The following is a 17,986-nucleotide window of genomic DNA, read 5'->3' on the forward strand; positions in this document are numbered from 1 at the left end:
AAGAAGCGTCAAATGATTTGGACAGTTGTCGCACTGGCGGAGTAGGGAGCCTACGGGGAAGGTTGGGGCAATGCGGAGCTAGACGAGTATCTGCAGAAAATGGAGATATTAATTCTTCCGAGAACCAGTAACGCGTAAACCATGTCAAACCAAGACCAATCAATATCCGATTCGAACTACTCCTAGAATAGTTTCCGGTGCGAAATGAAATTCATAGGATATATATATAAGTAATTCAAAGGATAAATAGAAATATTTGATCGGATTCGATTCAATTTAGTAATGAACAAAACAAATAGCATTTCCCATCAACTTTCAAGTAGATAAAGAAGTTAAGGCTAGTGACATCAGCTATCGGCTATTGGCCTTTGTGAAAGCTCCTCCTCAATATGTTTGATCCCTTTCCAAGCCTTCCTCTTCGTCAATGATTATGGGGCGCTCCTTCCCTTTACCCAAAGAGTGCTCAAAAAGCACAAAGCTCAAATGGAAGAGGATGTGGCAACTGTTGACACCTAATTTTTGACCTCGCATAATTTATTTCAAACACTTATAGTCCCCGGATAATAAATAAAATGAATTGGGCATTTTGAAAACCTTAAATGTTTTTTATGAATTGTCCAGGTCAATATTTCTTTCTCTTAAATTAATAAAAGGGATTTCTATGCATCATAAATTTATTTCGAAATTAATGAGTACTGTTAGGATATTTTATGAGATTTTGTAAAAATTAATTAATTAATTAAAGGAGAGGAAAAGAAATGAGTTTTTCATTTATTTAGCTATCTAGAATTATCAAGAAATCAAAATTTTGCAAATATTTTCCTTTTAAATCTATGGGGGGTTTGAGTAATTTAAATAATTTAAGTAGTTAATCATTTAATCCTTTGAAACCTTTGATTTTTTAAAAAATAGGCATAATTTCCCAAAAATATTTTTATTAGGCTAATTAATTAATTAAGTGATAATTATGGAAAAATTGATCCTTTTGTATAATTATTTTTCTTATGACCACAATTTAATTAATCAGGTCATGATTTAAAGAAATTAGAGTTAGTTTGCAAAATTTAGCCTACTAATGTTTTCACTTGAAATAACCAGTTTTTATTTTTATCAAAACTTGCTAGTTAGGCCATGTATGGCCATAGTTGAAGTGACCAGCTGAATTAAAATCAATTAAGGCCAAAATTGGCCATAATTTGAATGATTAGCTAGGTCAGATTTGCTTATGGGCCCCGTTCGCAATTTTGGGCCCATTAATGTAATTTGGCCCATTGTTACACTATGTTTACGAGAAAAATAATTACATTCTAAATTTACCTAATTAATAAATTACTAGTTTTAATCCTTTAATATTATATGTATATGCGCTTACTAGTATACATATATATGTATACATAGTTATACATATACATGTATACCTTAGTATACATATATATATGTATACCAAAAAATAACGATGGACCTCTTATTCTAAATCTGGATCGGGTCCAGCCCAAACCCCTTAAAAAAGAAGAAGAGAGAGGAGCGTTTAAAGTGGGATATACCCCCCCCCCCCCCCCCCCCCCATTTCCCCATTTCCCACATTTTCCTAAAAACCTTCCCCCTCCCCTTTCTCTCTCTTCCCTTTTCTTTGCTAAACCCTAGCGCCGCCTGCAAAAACTTTCTCTCTCTATGTCAAAAATGGCGAGATTTCAGAGCAATGGCAGTCGCAGGCAACTTTACCATGTCCATTTTGGTGAAAGCATTAAATATCATACCCAAATTTGTGGTTTCAAGTCGCGAATATGGTAATAAAATCAATTTTCTTTCCCGTCTTTGCTTTATTACGCTAAGATTATTGTTGCACTATGCTTAAATCTTATTAGTCGAGTTGGAAAAGGTCGGATCGAACCAGATAGGGTTCAAATCTGACCATCCACATTTTTGAGAAATCGTGTGAAGCGTAGATCTATTATTTGAAAAGCATTTTCTGGTGATTAGATTTTGTCCCACATCATTTGTTTTGAGAGATTTAGGCAATTTTGGGGGTCTATAAATAGAACCCCAACCCCTTTGCAAAAACAAGTTTGAAAGTCTGGAAAAAGGTCGAAAAAATAGAAAGAGAAGAAAATGGATTTTGAGAGAAAAATCTGATTGTTTCTTCAAGTTTAAAAGTTTTGAAAGGTTTTCAGGAGTTAGAAAGGTTTGATGGAATCTAAAAAGAGGCGAATTTCAAACATTAAGCCTCTTGCTGCACTATTTGTGAAGTCTTTTTCTTGAGTCAAAAAATTTCATTTTTTCTTTCGTGTGGTCTGTGAGGCTGGGATGTGAGATTATTCGTTTTTTATCAGGCTGCACAACAAAAAGGTAATTCTTTATCCTCTTCCTTTATTTTTGTAATTAGTTTACATATTAATAGTTTGTTAATGATGTTTGGTTGCTGGTTTACCCATGATTTAGTTAAGTTTATGTGTTAAAGGAGCTTCGGTTGTGATATAGATATAGAGTGTTGCTTGTTGTCTTTTCAATCATGTCTGGCATTGGCAAATGGTCTCTCTTGGAAAGGTTTGAATGCGTATGCCTAAGCAATGCAATAAATTTTTAAATATCCTAGAGTAAACTCTAAGAATATCCTGCAGTAGATTTGGTGTGGTTATGAATGTTGAAGGTCACTTTTCTTGATGCCTAAGGCTTGAGTCTGATAAGAACAGAATCATATAATTTATGATAGTTTGGAAGTTTATAGGCTAATGTAGATCCTGCTCCATATAATGGAACATTTATAATGCTACAGTGTTTATTTTGGAGACTCTGAAGTAATTGTTTCACATTTCTGAATGAAAAATGTAACTTTTCCTTACTGAGCCCTTTTTGAGACCTTTTATGCTTTGCTTGATTATTAGTTAATTGATATGAGACTGTGATTGGAATAAAGTCTAGGAAATACCATGACTAGATTGAAAACAAGCTTAGAAGGAGTAAATTCATCTATAAGAAGTCTAATGGCAATTGTCCAAAGTGTTTGAAGTTGTGTTTGCCCATATTTTTGTGAGTCAGAAATTTCCCCAGGTCTGTTTGAGTGTATTAAAGATGGTCTAATGACTCTGAGTAATGGTGTATTGTGCATTAAAAGGCGACTTTAAAGGAGGTGACATCTAGAGCAGAACAGGGCAATCCATAACGAAGCTGAAACTTAGGATCACTAATAAGATAATGGGGGTCTCAAGGGCCTATTAGGAATTGATAAGAGCCTAGAGAAACTGTTAAGGTTGATTTGAAATAAAAAAGAGAGCATTATGTGCCATTAACTGAACTGAGTGTCATGTTTGGTCTCACTTAGGTAGGATTTAGGTCCTATATTCATATTACTTATTTTACTATCTTTTTCCTGTCTAATTTTATCAAAAGGAGTCCTAGATAGATTTAAGAGGTCATTGAAAGTCTTGATGTGTATTTTAACTGTCCAAAGAAATGATTGAGATAGTTGGAATTGGATTTGTCCTGAATTTGGAGTTTGATATTCAACTTGATTTGCTCAGAAATCTTAAGTAACTCAACTATCCCACTTTCTTAAGTATAAATGTTTTAAGGTATTAAATAAGGTTTCATATGGTATGATCTTAAACCTGGGGTTGACGAGAAACTATTTGATTCATATGATTAGGTAGGACTTAAATGAGACTTTTTTTAAGGGATGGGCAGTGGCAAGCCACCTTTGTCCATGAGTTTTGGTAGTTGGTATGTGGCAGGAGATTGAGGTAAAAGGATGGGGTTTTCTTTATGAGATTAAAAGGTTGAGCCTACGTGTGAGCTGGAGGTAATGATCAGTGGGACCTGGGATCCCTTTTTGCTGAAAGCAAGGTGCTGGAAAGGGATGGGGAGGTGATGACCTGACACTATCCAACCTCTCTTTTAGGACCCTCATGTCACGACCCGACTAGAGGGCCGCGACGAGCGCCCGGTGCTAGCCCACCCGGGCACTATGTTCGCATGCACCCTTTAACTCTTGGAAACTATGTTCACAAGCATCGGTCCATTGAAACTTTGCCGATTTCTGGGTCAACTTTGTGAGTGGTGCAGATATAGAAGAAAAACCTTCAACGAACCTCCTGTAATAACCTGCTAAGCCCAGAAAGCTACGAACCTCCGTAGGAGTTGTGGGTCATGGCCAAGTCTTCACGGCCTCAATCCTTTGACTATCCACTCGAATACCATCGGTTGCCACAATATGCCCTAGAAATGCCACTGAGTTCAACCAAAACTCGCATTTGGAACCTTGCAAATAACTCTCGAGTTCGAAGAACTCCGAGGACAATACGCAAATGATCCGCATGTTCTGACTCGGACCTAGAATACACCAAGATGTCGTCGATGAATACTATCACAAATAAATCCAGAAAGGGCCTGAACACACTATTCATCAAATCCATAAATACCGCTGGCGCATTAGTTAGCCCAAATGACATCACCCGGAATTCAAAATGACCGTATCTTGTTCTAAAAGCTGTCTTGGGGATATCTTTCTCCCTTACTCTCACTTGATGATACCCGGACCTCAAATCAATCTTCGCAAACCATTTGGCACCTTGCAATTGATCAAACAAGTCATCAATCCTCGGGACAGGATATTTATTCTTAATCGCCACTGTCACGACCCAACCCCGTGGGCCATGACTAGTGTCCTAACTGGACACTCATATACACATTCGCTTACCGGACCGACATACCCAAAACAATCATATTTTAGCGTAAGTTAATTTATATAGATACAGAGGAAAACATCATCTTAAGCGGCCACGTATATCAGACATATCAAACACATCATACCGAAACCCGTAGGCAGGCGGAATGTACATCACCTGAACGTACAAACATATGCAAACATATAGGCCACTTAGGCCATTATAGTAACCGGGCCGCTTAAGGCATAGATTTCAGACCAAACCAATCAAACATGACCCATGACCCACAATATGTCTACAGGCCTCTAATAAACATAACAAAATCATATGACGGGACAGGGCCCCGCCGTACCCCTGAACGAATATACATATGCACAACGGTAGAATATGTACCCAAAATATGGCTCCTGAACAAAGGAGCACTTCAACTGCTGGAGAGATGTCCTACGCTGGCGGATCACCAACTCGATCGTCTGTACCTGCGGGCATGTAACGCAGCCCCCGAAGAACAGGGGGTCAGTACGGAAGATGTACTGAGTATGTAAAGCATGTAACAAAGTGAATAAAATCATAAACAGAAATAAAGTACAGAACACAGGTATAGAAAGTAAGCACGAGATGCAAAGTAACCAAACAACTTACTGGAACCATAGACCATGCATGCCAAGAACGGTATCCGGTCCTTTGCAGGACCCGGGGAAAACGTGGCGCCGCCCTGCCCTCGGCACCACACACATCTAACTCCAGAAGTTTTGCTCTGAAATCTCCGACACACACAAATCATAATATCATATCATAATAACAGATCATATGTGGTTCAGCGAACCAGAACACATCTAACTCCATAACACATCTAACTTCGGAATCCATATACGGTGCCCGACCCTCGAGCGAGGGACTTGGGAACCGCGCGCACGATATAAACCAGCCCGGGACTCGGCGAAGGAAGTCACAACATATGCACGAACAGAGTAGTGAGAAACTAATGCACATAAACCAAGACTCAATGGAATGATCAAACGTATTATCAGAATATTCGTAATGGATTTCTTACATAGCATACTTTTGTCAGAATACTTATATCGGAATACTTGTAACAAATACTCATGTCAAAATATTCATATCAAAATATTCATATCAGAATACTTATATCCAAATGCTTATGCCGGAACGTTTACATCAAACTACTTATGTCAGAGTACTCGTAGCGGAATGCTTGTATTAGAGAGGCATGCGAATCAGAACGAACTCGGAGTAGTTAATATAGCTATTATTAGTAGTTAGAATGATAATCAAAAGTTTCCTTTACTTATCATACGGAAATGAGTCAAAACGAACAATAGAGTAGAGATCGGGAATAGTGGACCCACCTCGGGTCAAGTCGAGGTGGCGGACATAAATTACAAGCATTAGACTCTATGGAGTCATCCGTGAAAGTTTCAAAGCGATTCTCTCACATTTGTGCAATTTATGGATGTTTGAATAGTTTTCCAACAAAGTATAAGAATTATAATTCAATTGTACTGAATGAATAGTACCAAAATTCAGACTCGCATTCCTATGAGCAGAATAACCTATGAGACTCAAATCCGACCCTAGTACACCTAGGACATGCCAAGGAAAGAAAGGGGACAACTTTACATACCTTTCGCGCTTCTTACGCTTGTCCAAACTCAATCTCCGTTTCGCCCAAAACCTACAATTGGTCATAGTTACCAATTATGTGTTGCAAGCTTTTAAGAATCCAACTTAAGTCTATATTTGTGTACCGAAATTTCGGCAGCATCTCCCCTATAAATTCGACGTCCCCGAGAATCATCTCGGCCCAAAATATCAACAACAACAACCCAACAATACCAACAACATCAACAATCATCACAAAATACATTATAATGTAAATAGTCTTCTTTTCTACATAGTTCAACAACTTCCATTCCAACTTCATATTTTCAATTCAATATCAACATTCTCATATTCATTTACTAATCAAAATCACTCCAATACAATTCGGAAACATTTCATATCATTTTACAAAATATTCACAAAATATAATATACAAATTTTCCACCAAACCCTAATCCACCCAAAACCTCCAATTTTCAACATAAATATTCACAACACATTTTTTTATCTTCCAATTTCATTTACAACAATCACCACTTACACCTTACAACTTCATTTCCTCAATTACATAATTTATAATGAAATCGCATACTTTCCGACAACAACTCAACAACAAATTCTTCATGCTAACTCAAGCTATTATTCTCCCATCTACTTCACAAAGCTAATATCAACACAATCAACATACTAAATATGACTTGTTCATCTCCCCTTCACCCTACACTACACGGCCACACATATATTCACCCACAACACACAAATTTCATATTTTTCACTCATTTCCACATACTACAACATGTATACCTCTTCCATAACATAATAAAAACATAAAATTCTTACCTATTCTCTTCAACTTCTTCACTTAACCAAAGTGCAGAAACAATAAAACGGATGGCCTATCTTCCGAAATAATTACACCACGTTGTAGAGGGCCCTTGAATTAGTAGGAATATCACAAGAAAATAATTTTTGGGAACAAATTTCAAGGGGTGAAATTTGGATGGGTTGGCCGAAATATGGCCCCTTTTTCTTGCTCTCCTTGCTTTGTTTTCTTTCTATCAATTGTTCTTGAAATTTCTAAGTGATAAAGACCCCTTAAATAATTTTATCACATGGAATTTTTTTGAGGCATGGGCTTGGGCCATAGTGGCCAGCCACCCCCTCTTTTTTGGGCTTCAATTTCATTTTTTTAGCCCAATTTGGTCATGGATCTTATTTTGTAATTCCCGAAATTAATTTTCAAAATTTCCAATTTTGCCCTGGGCCTTTCTCCGTATTTCCTCATCAACATTTCATGAACATCACATATGTAGTAAGTAAAATAAAACATAACCTTATTTCTCACAAGTCCCAATTATTTCAAAAAAAAATTTCGAATGCGCAAAAGTACGGGTTATAACATCCTCCCCCCCTTTTGAACATTCCTCGACTGTTCGACTAACCTTATGGGGTTTCGTCATACTTGGGGGAGGTCTCTGTCTTTTCCTTCAAAAATTTTCAAGCATTACAATTGGTATCTTCGTTTGCATACTCACTTACTTTTTAGTTCCAAGCATCATTATACTAAATCCTTCCAGCTTTACTCAGCGGTGGGACTAGTATTCATTTACTTATAACATTTGCACCATACCTTCTGCTTTGTCTTTTTGGTTGCATTCAGTCAATGTTCTTCATTCACCGCAATACTGACTGCTGGGCCCCACCTGTTAATCCATATAATCATGATTCGGAAGTCACCCGTGTACACACACACTTACTGTCATTTCACTTACAATATATCCTCGAGCACTGTCCCAACTTATTCTGATTCCCAAACTTTGTCGCACTCCCTTCTTCCTTCTTCGCTGACTGAGTCTGCCTTAGGCTACCCGACCTATTCATTTCAAGGCTTTTAATCATCTGGTACGTTATACTTTCCTTTAGGTTACCCCAGAGTTCCCATCGGTCTTTTATATAAACGTTTGTGAAAATTGAGTTCACTTCCCAGGGGGTCACCCATCTCAAGATTGCTTTGGCCCTAGCACGCTTAACCCCGTAACTTTCACACATTTTGATGCATTAATGCTGATGTAATTGCGTCAACTACCCCACACGACCTTTTCCACCTAATCTAGGGTAAGTCAGGGTCTTAACAATTTTCAGGAAGTTTTCGTAGCGGGGCCCACTTCGATCTAGAGAAAATCTTTTATTTTTAGAACTTACGTAATTATTGGGTTAGTCTTTTAAGCTCTTAACGTTCACCTTTTATTAGTATGAATAGTTACCTCTAAGGATCCTATCATTTCAGGTTTTATCCAGATTCTATTAGCAACTAGGAGGGGAAAATATATCCCAAGATAGCGCCTAGACCTATCAATGCATATATATATTTCGAGAAAAGGTCAATAATGCACCTGCGTCCGCGTCTGATGGTGCCCCTGGGTCCTGTCGACTGGGTAAGGCATAGATGCGGTGCGAAGGACCGCTAGAACTGGAACCCCCTCCGCGGCCTCTACCGCGGCCTGCTGGTGCCGGCGTGCCCTGCCCTGTAGGGCGTATAACTGCAGGTGAGGATGAACCGTCAACCGACCCCGCGGGCTGGACTGCACCACTAGAACTACCCAGCAATGGGCAATCTCTCATGATATGGCCTTGACGGCCGCAAGAATAACATGCACCTGTAGCTCGATAACATTCCCCCGGGTGGGGCTTGCCACAGTAGGAACACGGAGGCACGGGTGGCCTCGACTGACCAAGAGCTCTGCTCACCTGTGAGCCTGAAACCCTGAAGCTCTGGCCCGGGAACTGTGGGGGTGTGCTCTGAACTGGCTGGGAAGAACGCCTGCTACCCTGCTGTAGAGATGACCCACTTCGAAACTCTCCAGAATATCCAGCCGATCTGGCTCTCTTAGGCTGGCTCCTGTCGAGACCCCTATCAAGCCGACGTTCCCTACGTCGGTCTTCCATGCCCTGGGTGTATGCCTGCACCCGGGCAATATGCATCCCTGGCTGGGAAGCCATCGCCAGGCAGCTGTCTATAAAATAAGGATCTAGCCCATCACATACCGGTGCACCCTGTCGGCCATATCAGCTACTATAGCGGGTGCATACCTAGCCAGTGAGTCGAACTCTAGGCTATATTCTCGAACACTCCTACCGTTCTGTCTCAGGTGCAAGAATCAGTCAACCCTAGCTCTCCGCAGCTCTGGAGGTAGAAAATGATCAAGGAAGGCCCTAGTAAACTCGGCCCACACTGCTGGGGGAGCGCTGTCACCCCTGGATAACTCCCAGGACTCATACCAGTTAGCAGCTACCTCATATAACCGATACGAAGCCAACTCGACGGACTCAGTCGGCGAAGCCTTAATCAACCGTAACACGCGCTCCATCTTTCTGATAAACTCCTGGGGATCCTCTTCGGGTTTTGTCCCGAAGAACTCTGGAGGACTACATGTCAAGAACTCACGGGCTCTAGAACTATCATGTCTATCTGCACGATCACCCACAAATCCGTGCCTGTGAACCTGCTCCGCCATCAGTCTGGTCAACAACTGGACCGCATCTCGCATAGCCCTATCCTCCGCCCCTGGCTGTGGAGCTGGAGGCTCGAGTACTGAAACCCCGGGAGCTAGCGGTGGAGCCGCCCCCTGATCAGCAGCTGCTGCTGCTCCAATCTCCTCTGGTAAGGGCGGTGTAACAGAACCGGATGACGGGGGTGCATCCTCAAGTACAGGCTGGGTACGGGCCCTAGTAACTCTCTGGGCCCGACGGGTCTCTCCTAACTCTATCACCGATTTTCCCTTCTAGGCAGCTGTTGCTTTCCTCGGAGGCATCGCTGAAAACATAACAAATCGTTAGGAGGGAGTCATCCTATTAATACGGCTCTATCGTACGATCTAAGATCCAAAGAAGGGTAACATCCTAGATGTCTTGTAGCCTCCTGTTTATAGATGTGGTGCACAACACACCGATAAACAAGACTCTACTAGACACGGCCTGTAGACATTCCGAGGACAAACCGCTCTGATACCACTTCTGTCACGACCCAACCCCGTGGGCCATGACTAGTGTCCTAACTGGACACTCATATACACATTCGCTTACCGGACCGACATACCCAAAACAATCATATTTTAGCGTAAGTTAATTTATATAGATACAGAGGAAAACGTCGTCTTAAGCGGCCACGTATATCAGACATATCAAACACATCATACCGAAATCCGTAGGCAGGCGGAATGTACATCGCCTGAACGTACAAACATATGCAAACATATAGGCCACTTAGGCCATTATAGTAACCGGGCCGCTTAAGGCATAGATTTCAGACCAAACCAAACAAACATGACCCATGACCCACAATATGTCTACAGGCCTCTAATAAACATAACAAAATCATATGACGGGACAGAGCCCCGCCGTACCCCTGAACGAATATACATATGCACAACGGTAGAATATGTACCCAAAATATGGCTCCTGAACAAAGGTGTTATGTCCCGTGTTTTCGCATAATTGGAAATCTTGAAATAATTAAGACTTGTATGTTATAAGGCAATATTTTGATTTTAGTTAATATGTTGATGTCATTTATGGAAGTGTTGGTGCAAAGAAGTCGGGGAAGTCCAAGGGCAAAATTTGGAATTTCGGAAATTAGTTTCGGGAATTACAAAACGAGAGTTTTAACGAATTGGGCTCAATAAATATTTATGAAATTTGGGCCCAAAAATATAGGGGTGGCCGGCCAAGAGGCCATGGCCCAACCCACTTATGGATCATGTGAGGATCATGTGCTTAACTTAAGGGAGCAACAATATATAGTCATACAAATCCATTAGAATGTTCAAGAAAAACATTAAAACAAAAAAAAAAAAGAGGAGAACAACCACCAAACACCTCTCGGCCGAACTCTCTCCAAGAAAAAAAAAAATCCAAGCTTTGATTCTAACCTTAAAAATCTTGTTCTTCTCATAATTGTAGTATATTCAAGACGCTCTTCGACGTGATATAATTGGTTTGGCACAAGAGCGACGTTTGCGGCGGATTGAAACTTGAAGGAAAAGGTGAGAATTCTTCCTCTTTTGTGTTATGGAACAAGTGTGAATATTATGAGGATTGGAAATAGACGAGAATTACGTAGTTTTGGTATGTATGTGTGAAACCGTGTGTGTGTGTGTGATGAAGTTGGCCGTGAGCCATGACATAGTTAAGGGAAGGTGAATTTGATTTTGTTTAGTTTGTCTAGTGCGTCGTTGTGACATTTATGACGTGAATGATCGTTTAATGAATTGAATTGGTGTTGGAAAATGATTTCGGAACATTATGGGAAGGTGTATACGTTTGGTATATTTGTGTATATCATTGTATATCTATGATGCTAAAGACTTTAAATATGACTTATGGTTGATGTTAATGAATTTGGAGTGAAACAATGAGAGTTAGAACGTTCGTCGTAATTTTTGATGTTTTGAATGAAATGTGGAAAGTAATGAACTTTGGGGAAATTTTGTATATGGTTTGGAGCATAATTGGGGTGTGATGGAATACTTTTGAGTGATTGAATGAATACAATAATGTGGACATAGATTTGGAATTTTGAAGTTTGAATGAAAGTTGCCAACTTATATAGTAAGGAAGAACATTGAAGTTAGAATGGTTTGATTATGGTTTATGTTGTTTGATGATGTTTGGGTTGTTGTTGTTGATGCATTTTGAGCCGAGCTAAGTCTCGGGGGTGTTAGATATATAGGGGAAATGTTGCCGAAATTTCGGTAGACAAAAATCAAGTTAATGGAAATTTTAAGCCTAAGAATCTCTAATTGGTAACTTTGACCATTTGTAGATTCTGGACGAAACGGGATTTGATTTTGGGGAAATCATAAGACGTCTATAAGGTATGTAAAGCTTCCCACTCCTTCGTTTGGCATGTCTTAGTATGTTAGGTGAATATTGGAACCCCCGGAGCATTTCTGCTCCTCGAAACCCGATTTACAAAACGACTACTATTCATTCAATTCAATTGAAGCCTAAAGGCTCTATTTTGGCTAGAATGCAACCAAATGTTCGAAACCTATCGAAATGTGATCGGGTCACTTCGTAAATTATGTTCGCCACCTCAATTTGACTCGAGGTGGGCCCGCTAACCCCGAGACGCCCTAGTTGTCCTATCGGGCTCTCTTTTTGGATGAACTTCGATATGAGACCTTCGACTTTGAGACTTCCCTCTATGAATTATGTTTTGACTATTACGATATGTTAAGTTTTGTTTTGAGCCATACGTACCACTTTGGAAACATTTTGTGAAATAAACCTTCGTATCAGCTAAGTATTCGGTTATTTTGGGTTATGAAATGACTTATGAAATCATTATGTTTTGAAAGGCTATTTTGAAATATGATTTGCATTTGTTTGCTCACGACTCCGCTCGTGCCTTACTATGACTTCGTTCACCGGTTCCCGGGCCGGTTATGATTCGTGCGCCCTATGATAATTCGGCCGTATGCTGTGTTACGGTTCCGGAGGCCTCGCCATAGGGCCGGGTTCCGTTTGGAGTTATGCTGTGATATGGCTAGTGATGCGATACGCTGACTTATGTTTGTGTTCGGGGATGTACGGAGATTCGAAACCTTCTGGTGTTATGCTGTGTGTGGCGCCAGCGTCGGAGTGGCGACCACGTTCTTGAGCGTTTGCATGATTTCGTTTGCATTATGTATATGTATATGATTTGATACGGATTTTGACATACTGATTGGTACTTCCCTTTGATATCCGATTTGCTTTCAGTTTTGGCTCATATTTCTGTACTCCGTGCTTTACATACTCAGTACATATTTCGTACTGACCCCCTTTCTTCGGGGGGCTGCGTTTCATGCCCGCAGGTACAGATATTGGGGATCCTCCACTGTAGGCTTCACTCTCTGCTATTTCGGAGTACTCCTTCTTGACTCGGAGTCCACTTTTGGTACAGACTTCTTTTGCTATGTATATATTCTGTACATTTGACTATTTGGGTACGGCGGGGCCCTGTCTCGCCATATGTCTTTGTTTTGAATTCGTAGAGGCCTGTAGTCATATATGTGGGGCGAGGGTCCTATGTATGTTTGTTTGATTTTGTTTTCTGGTCTTACAGCGGTCAGTTTGTTATGATGGCCCTAAATGGCCCTTATGCTTATACTTGCACTTATGACCGGCGATGTCTATTCCGTCGCTCCGTTTGGATTCGATATGACATTTTGATTTGTGCGACCGCTTAAGACATATTTTGATATAACCTATGTTGATATGACTTTTATGAAATTCTGAAATACCTTCTGACTTGGTAAATGAATATGTGATTTGGTCTGGGTACCCAGGTAGGGTGCCAATCGCGGCCCACGGGGCTGGGTCGTGACAAAAGGAGCACTTCAACTGCTGGAGAGATGTCCTATGCTGGCGGATCACCAACTCGATCGTCTCTACCTGCGGGCATGTAACGCAGCCCCCGAAGAACAGGGGGACAGTACGGAAGATGTACTGAGTATGTAAAGCATGTAACAAAGTGTATAAAATCATAAACAGAAATAAAGTACAGAACACAGGTATAGAAAGTAAGCACGAGATGCAAAGTAACCAAACAACTTACTGGAACCATAGACCATGCATGCCAAGAATGGTATCCGGTCCTTTGCAGGACCCGGGGAAAACGTGGCGCGGCCCTGCCCTCGGCGCTACACACATCTAACTCTAGATGTTTTGCTCCGAAATCTCCGACACACACAAATCATAATATCATATCATAATAACAGATCATATGTGGTTCAGCGAACCAGAACACATCTAACTCCATAACACATCTAACTTCGGAATCCATATACGGTGCCCGACCCTCGAGCGAGGGACTTGGGAACCGCGCGCACGATATAAACCGGCCCGGGACTCGGCGAAGGAAGTCACAGCATATGCACGAACAGAGTAGTGAGAAACTAATGCACATAAACCAAGACTCAATGGAATGATCAAACGTATTATCAGAATATTCGTAATGGATTTCTTACATAGCATACTTTTGTCAAAATACTTATATCGGAATACTTGTAACAAATACTCATGTCAGAATATTCATATCAAAATATTCATATCAGAATACTTATATCCAAATGCTTATGCCGGAACGTTTACATCAAACTACTTATGTCAGAGTACTCGTAGCGGAATGCTTGTATTAGAGAGGCATGCGAATCAGAACGAACTCGGAGTAGTTAAGATAGCTATTATTAGTAGTTAGAATGATAATCAAAAGTTTCCTTTACTTATCATACGGAAATGAGTCAAACCGAACAATAGAGTAGAGATCGGGAATAGTGGACCCACCTCGGGTCAAGTCGAGGTGGCGGACATAAATTACGAGCATTAGACTCTATGGAGTCATCCGTGAAAGTTTCAAAGCGATTCTCTCACATTTGTGCAATTTATGGATGTTTGAATAGTTTTCCAACAAAGTATAAGAATTATAATTCAATTGTACTGAATGAATAGTACCAAAATTCAGACTCGCATTCCTATGAGCAGAATAACCTATGAGACTCAAATCCGACCCTAGTACACCTAGGACATGCCAAGGAAAGAAAGGGGACAACTTTACATACCTTTCGCGCTTCTTACGCTTGTCCAAACTCAATCTCCGTTTCGCCCAAAACCTACAATTGGTCATAGTTACCAATTATGTGTTGCAAGCTTTTAAGAATCCAACTTAAGTCTATATTTGTGTACCGAAATTTCGGCAGCATCTCCCCTATAAATTCGACGTCCCCGAGAATCATCTCGGCCCAAAATATCAACAACAACAACCCAACAATACCAACAACATCAATAATCATCACAAAATACATTATAATGTAAATAGTCTTCTTTTCTACATAGTTCAACAACTTCAATTCCAACTTCATATTTTCAATTCAATATCAACATTCTCATATTCATTTACTAATCAAAATCACTCCAATACAATTCGGAAACATTTCATATCATTTTACAAAAAATTCACAAAATATAATATACAAATTTTCCACCAAACCCTAATCCACGCAAAACCTCCAATTTTCAACATAAATATTCACAACACATTTTTTTATCTTCCAATTTCATTTACAACAATCACCACTTACACCTTACAACTTCATTTCCTCAATTACATAATTTATAATGAAATCGCATACTTTCCGACAACAACTCAACAACAAATTCTTCATGCTAACTCAAGCTATTACTCTCCCATCTACTTCACAAAGCTAAAATCAACACAATCAACATACTAAATATGACTTGTTCATCTCCCCTTCACCCTACACTACACGGCCACACATATATTCACCCACAACACATAAATTTCATATTTTTCACTCATTTCCACATACTACAACATGTATACCTCTTCCATAACATAATAAAAACATAAAATTTTTACCTATTCTCTTCAACTTCTTCACTTAACCAAAGTGCGGAAACAATGAAACGGATGGCCTATCTTCCGAAATAATTACACCACGTTGTAGAGGGCCCTTCAATTAGTAGGAATATCACAAGAAAATAATTTTTGGGAACAAATTTCAAGGGGTGAAATTTGGATGGGTTGGCCGAAATATGGCCCCTTTTTCTTGCTCTCCTTGATTTGTTTTCTTTCTCTCAATTGTTCTTGAAATTTCTAAGTGATAAAGACCCCTTAAATAATTTTATCACATGGAATTTTTTTGAGGCATGGGTTTGGGCCATAGTGGCCGGCCACCCCCTCTTTTTTGGGTTTCAATTTCATTTTTTTTAGCCCAATTTGGTCATGGATCTTATTTTGTAATTCCCGAAATTAATTTCCGAAATTTCCAATTTTGCCCTGGGCCTTTCTCCGTATTTCCTCATCAACATTTCATGAACATCACATATGTAGTAAGTAAAATAAAAACATAACCTTATTTCTCACAAGTCCCAATTATTTCAATTTTTTTTTCGAATGCGCAAAAGTACGGGTTATAACAGCCACCTTATTCAATTGCCGATAATTGATGCACATTCTCAAGGAGCCATGTTTCTTTCAAACAAACAATACGGGTGCTCCCCAAGGGGACGAACTAGGCCTGATAAACCCTTTCTCAAGCAAGTCTTTCAATTGCTCTTTCAACTCTTTCAATTCTGCGGGTGTCATTCTATAGGGAGGAATAGATATAGGCTTAGTGTCTGGCAACACATCAGTAGCAAAATCGATCTCCCGCTCGGGAGGAAGGCCTGGAAGCTCTTCCGGGAATACATCCGGAAATTCACTCACTACGGGAACTGACTGAAGAGTTGGCGACTCAGTTTCCACATCTTGAACTCGCACTAGGTGATAAATACAACCTTTCGTGATCATCTTCCTTGCTTTTAGATAAGAAATAAACCTACCTTTTGGTGACGCCGTATTCCTTTTCCATTCTAAGACTGGTTCTCCCGGGAATTGGAAACGAACCATTTTCATTCGACAATCAACATTGGCATAACAAGAGGCCAACCAATCCATGCCCATAATAACATCAAAATCTACAATTTCTAGCTCATGCAAATCAATCACGGTACGACGGTCACAAATCACAACTACAACATCTCTATATACTCGACTAGCTATTACCGATTCGCCCACGGGTGTAGAGACCTCAAAAGGTTTGATCGACTCCGGCTCGACTATAAATCGACCCGTAATATATGGAGTAACATATGACAATGTGGAGCCCGGATCAATCAAAGCATATACATCATGAGAGAATACTGATAATATACCTGTGACCATGTCAGGAGAAGATTCGAGATCTTGGCATATCCATACCGTCCTGAAGGGACGCAATCAAGCATTTATCCATCAAGTGTGGCCCTAGTCCCTTTACAAATCGATGCACCCGGTCACCCATATCCGCTACCATGGCCGAAGCATACTTAGCCTTGGATTTGAAGCGGAGACTATACTCTAGAGCACTCATGCTACCTTGCCTCAAGTTCAAGAATTTATCGGCCCTAGCTCGCCGAATTTCCGGAGGCATATAATGACGGAGAAAAGCATCAACAAACTCTTGCCATACCGGGGGAGGTGCATTAGCTCCCTGTGAAGCCATCAAAACTGTATACCACTGGATCGAGAAATCTCTCAACCTATATGACGCTAACTCCACCGACTCGGTGTCTGAAGCATGTATCAATCGGAGTGTCCTCAACATACCATCAATGAAGTCCTGATGGTCCTCCTCCGACTTTGACCCAAAGAATTTCGGAGGGTTCAAAGTAATGAAATCACGGGCCCTCGCACTAACAACCCTGTCACCCTGCCCTGTACTCTGCCGCTGAGCCTGGGCAGCAACCAACTGTGTAAGCAAATGTATGGCCTCTTTTACATCTTGGCCTGAAGCATCCGGTGGAGGAGCTGGAGCTTCCTCTCGCTCTTCAGTAATAAGCACTGTCTGGGGGGACTGGGATCGGGCCTCACTTTCATCAGCTACCGGTGGTGGGGCTTTTCCGGCCCGCTTTTCTGCCACCGTCTGGCCCTTTTGGGCTGCCATAGCCTTTCTCTTTACAGGCATTTCTCAAATACATAACACACGGTTAAGGAACAAGAATTTCTTACATCATAGCTCTATCGCACGATTCTCATGAAGAAAGAAGGTCAATCATTCCTAAAATGTCCGCAGCTTCCTGTTTATAAGTGTGGCGCGCAACACAACAATAACCAAGAC

Source organism: Lycium barbarum, chromosome 6 (genome assembly GCF_019175385.1).
Source record: "Lycium barbarum isolate Lr01 chromosome 6, ASM1917538v2, whole genome shotgun sequence".
Classification (NCBI taxonomy): Eukaryota; Viridiplantae; Streptophyta; class Magnoliopsida; order Solanales; family Solanaceae; genus Lycium; species Lycium barbarum.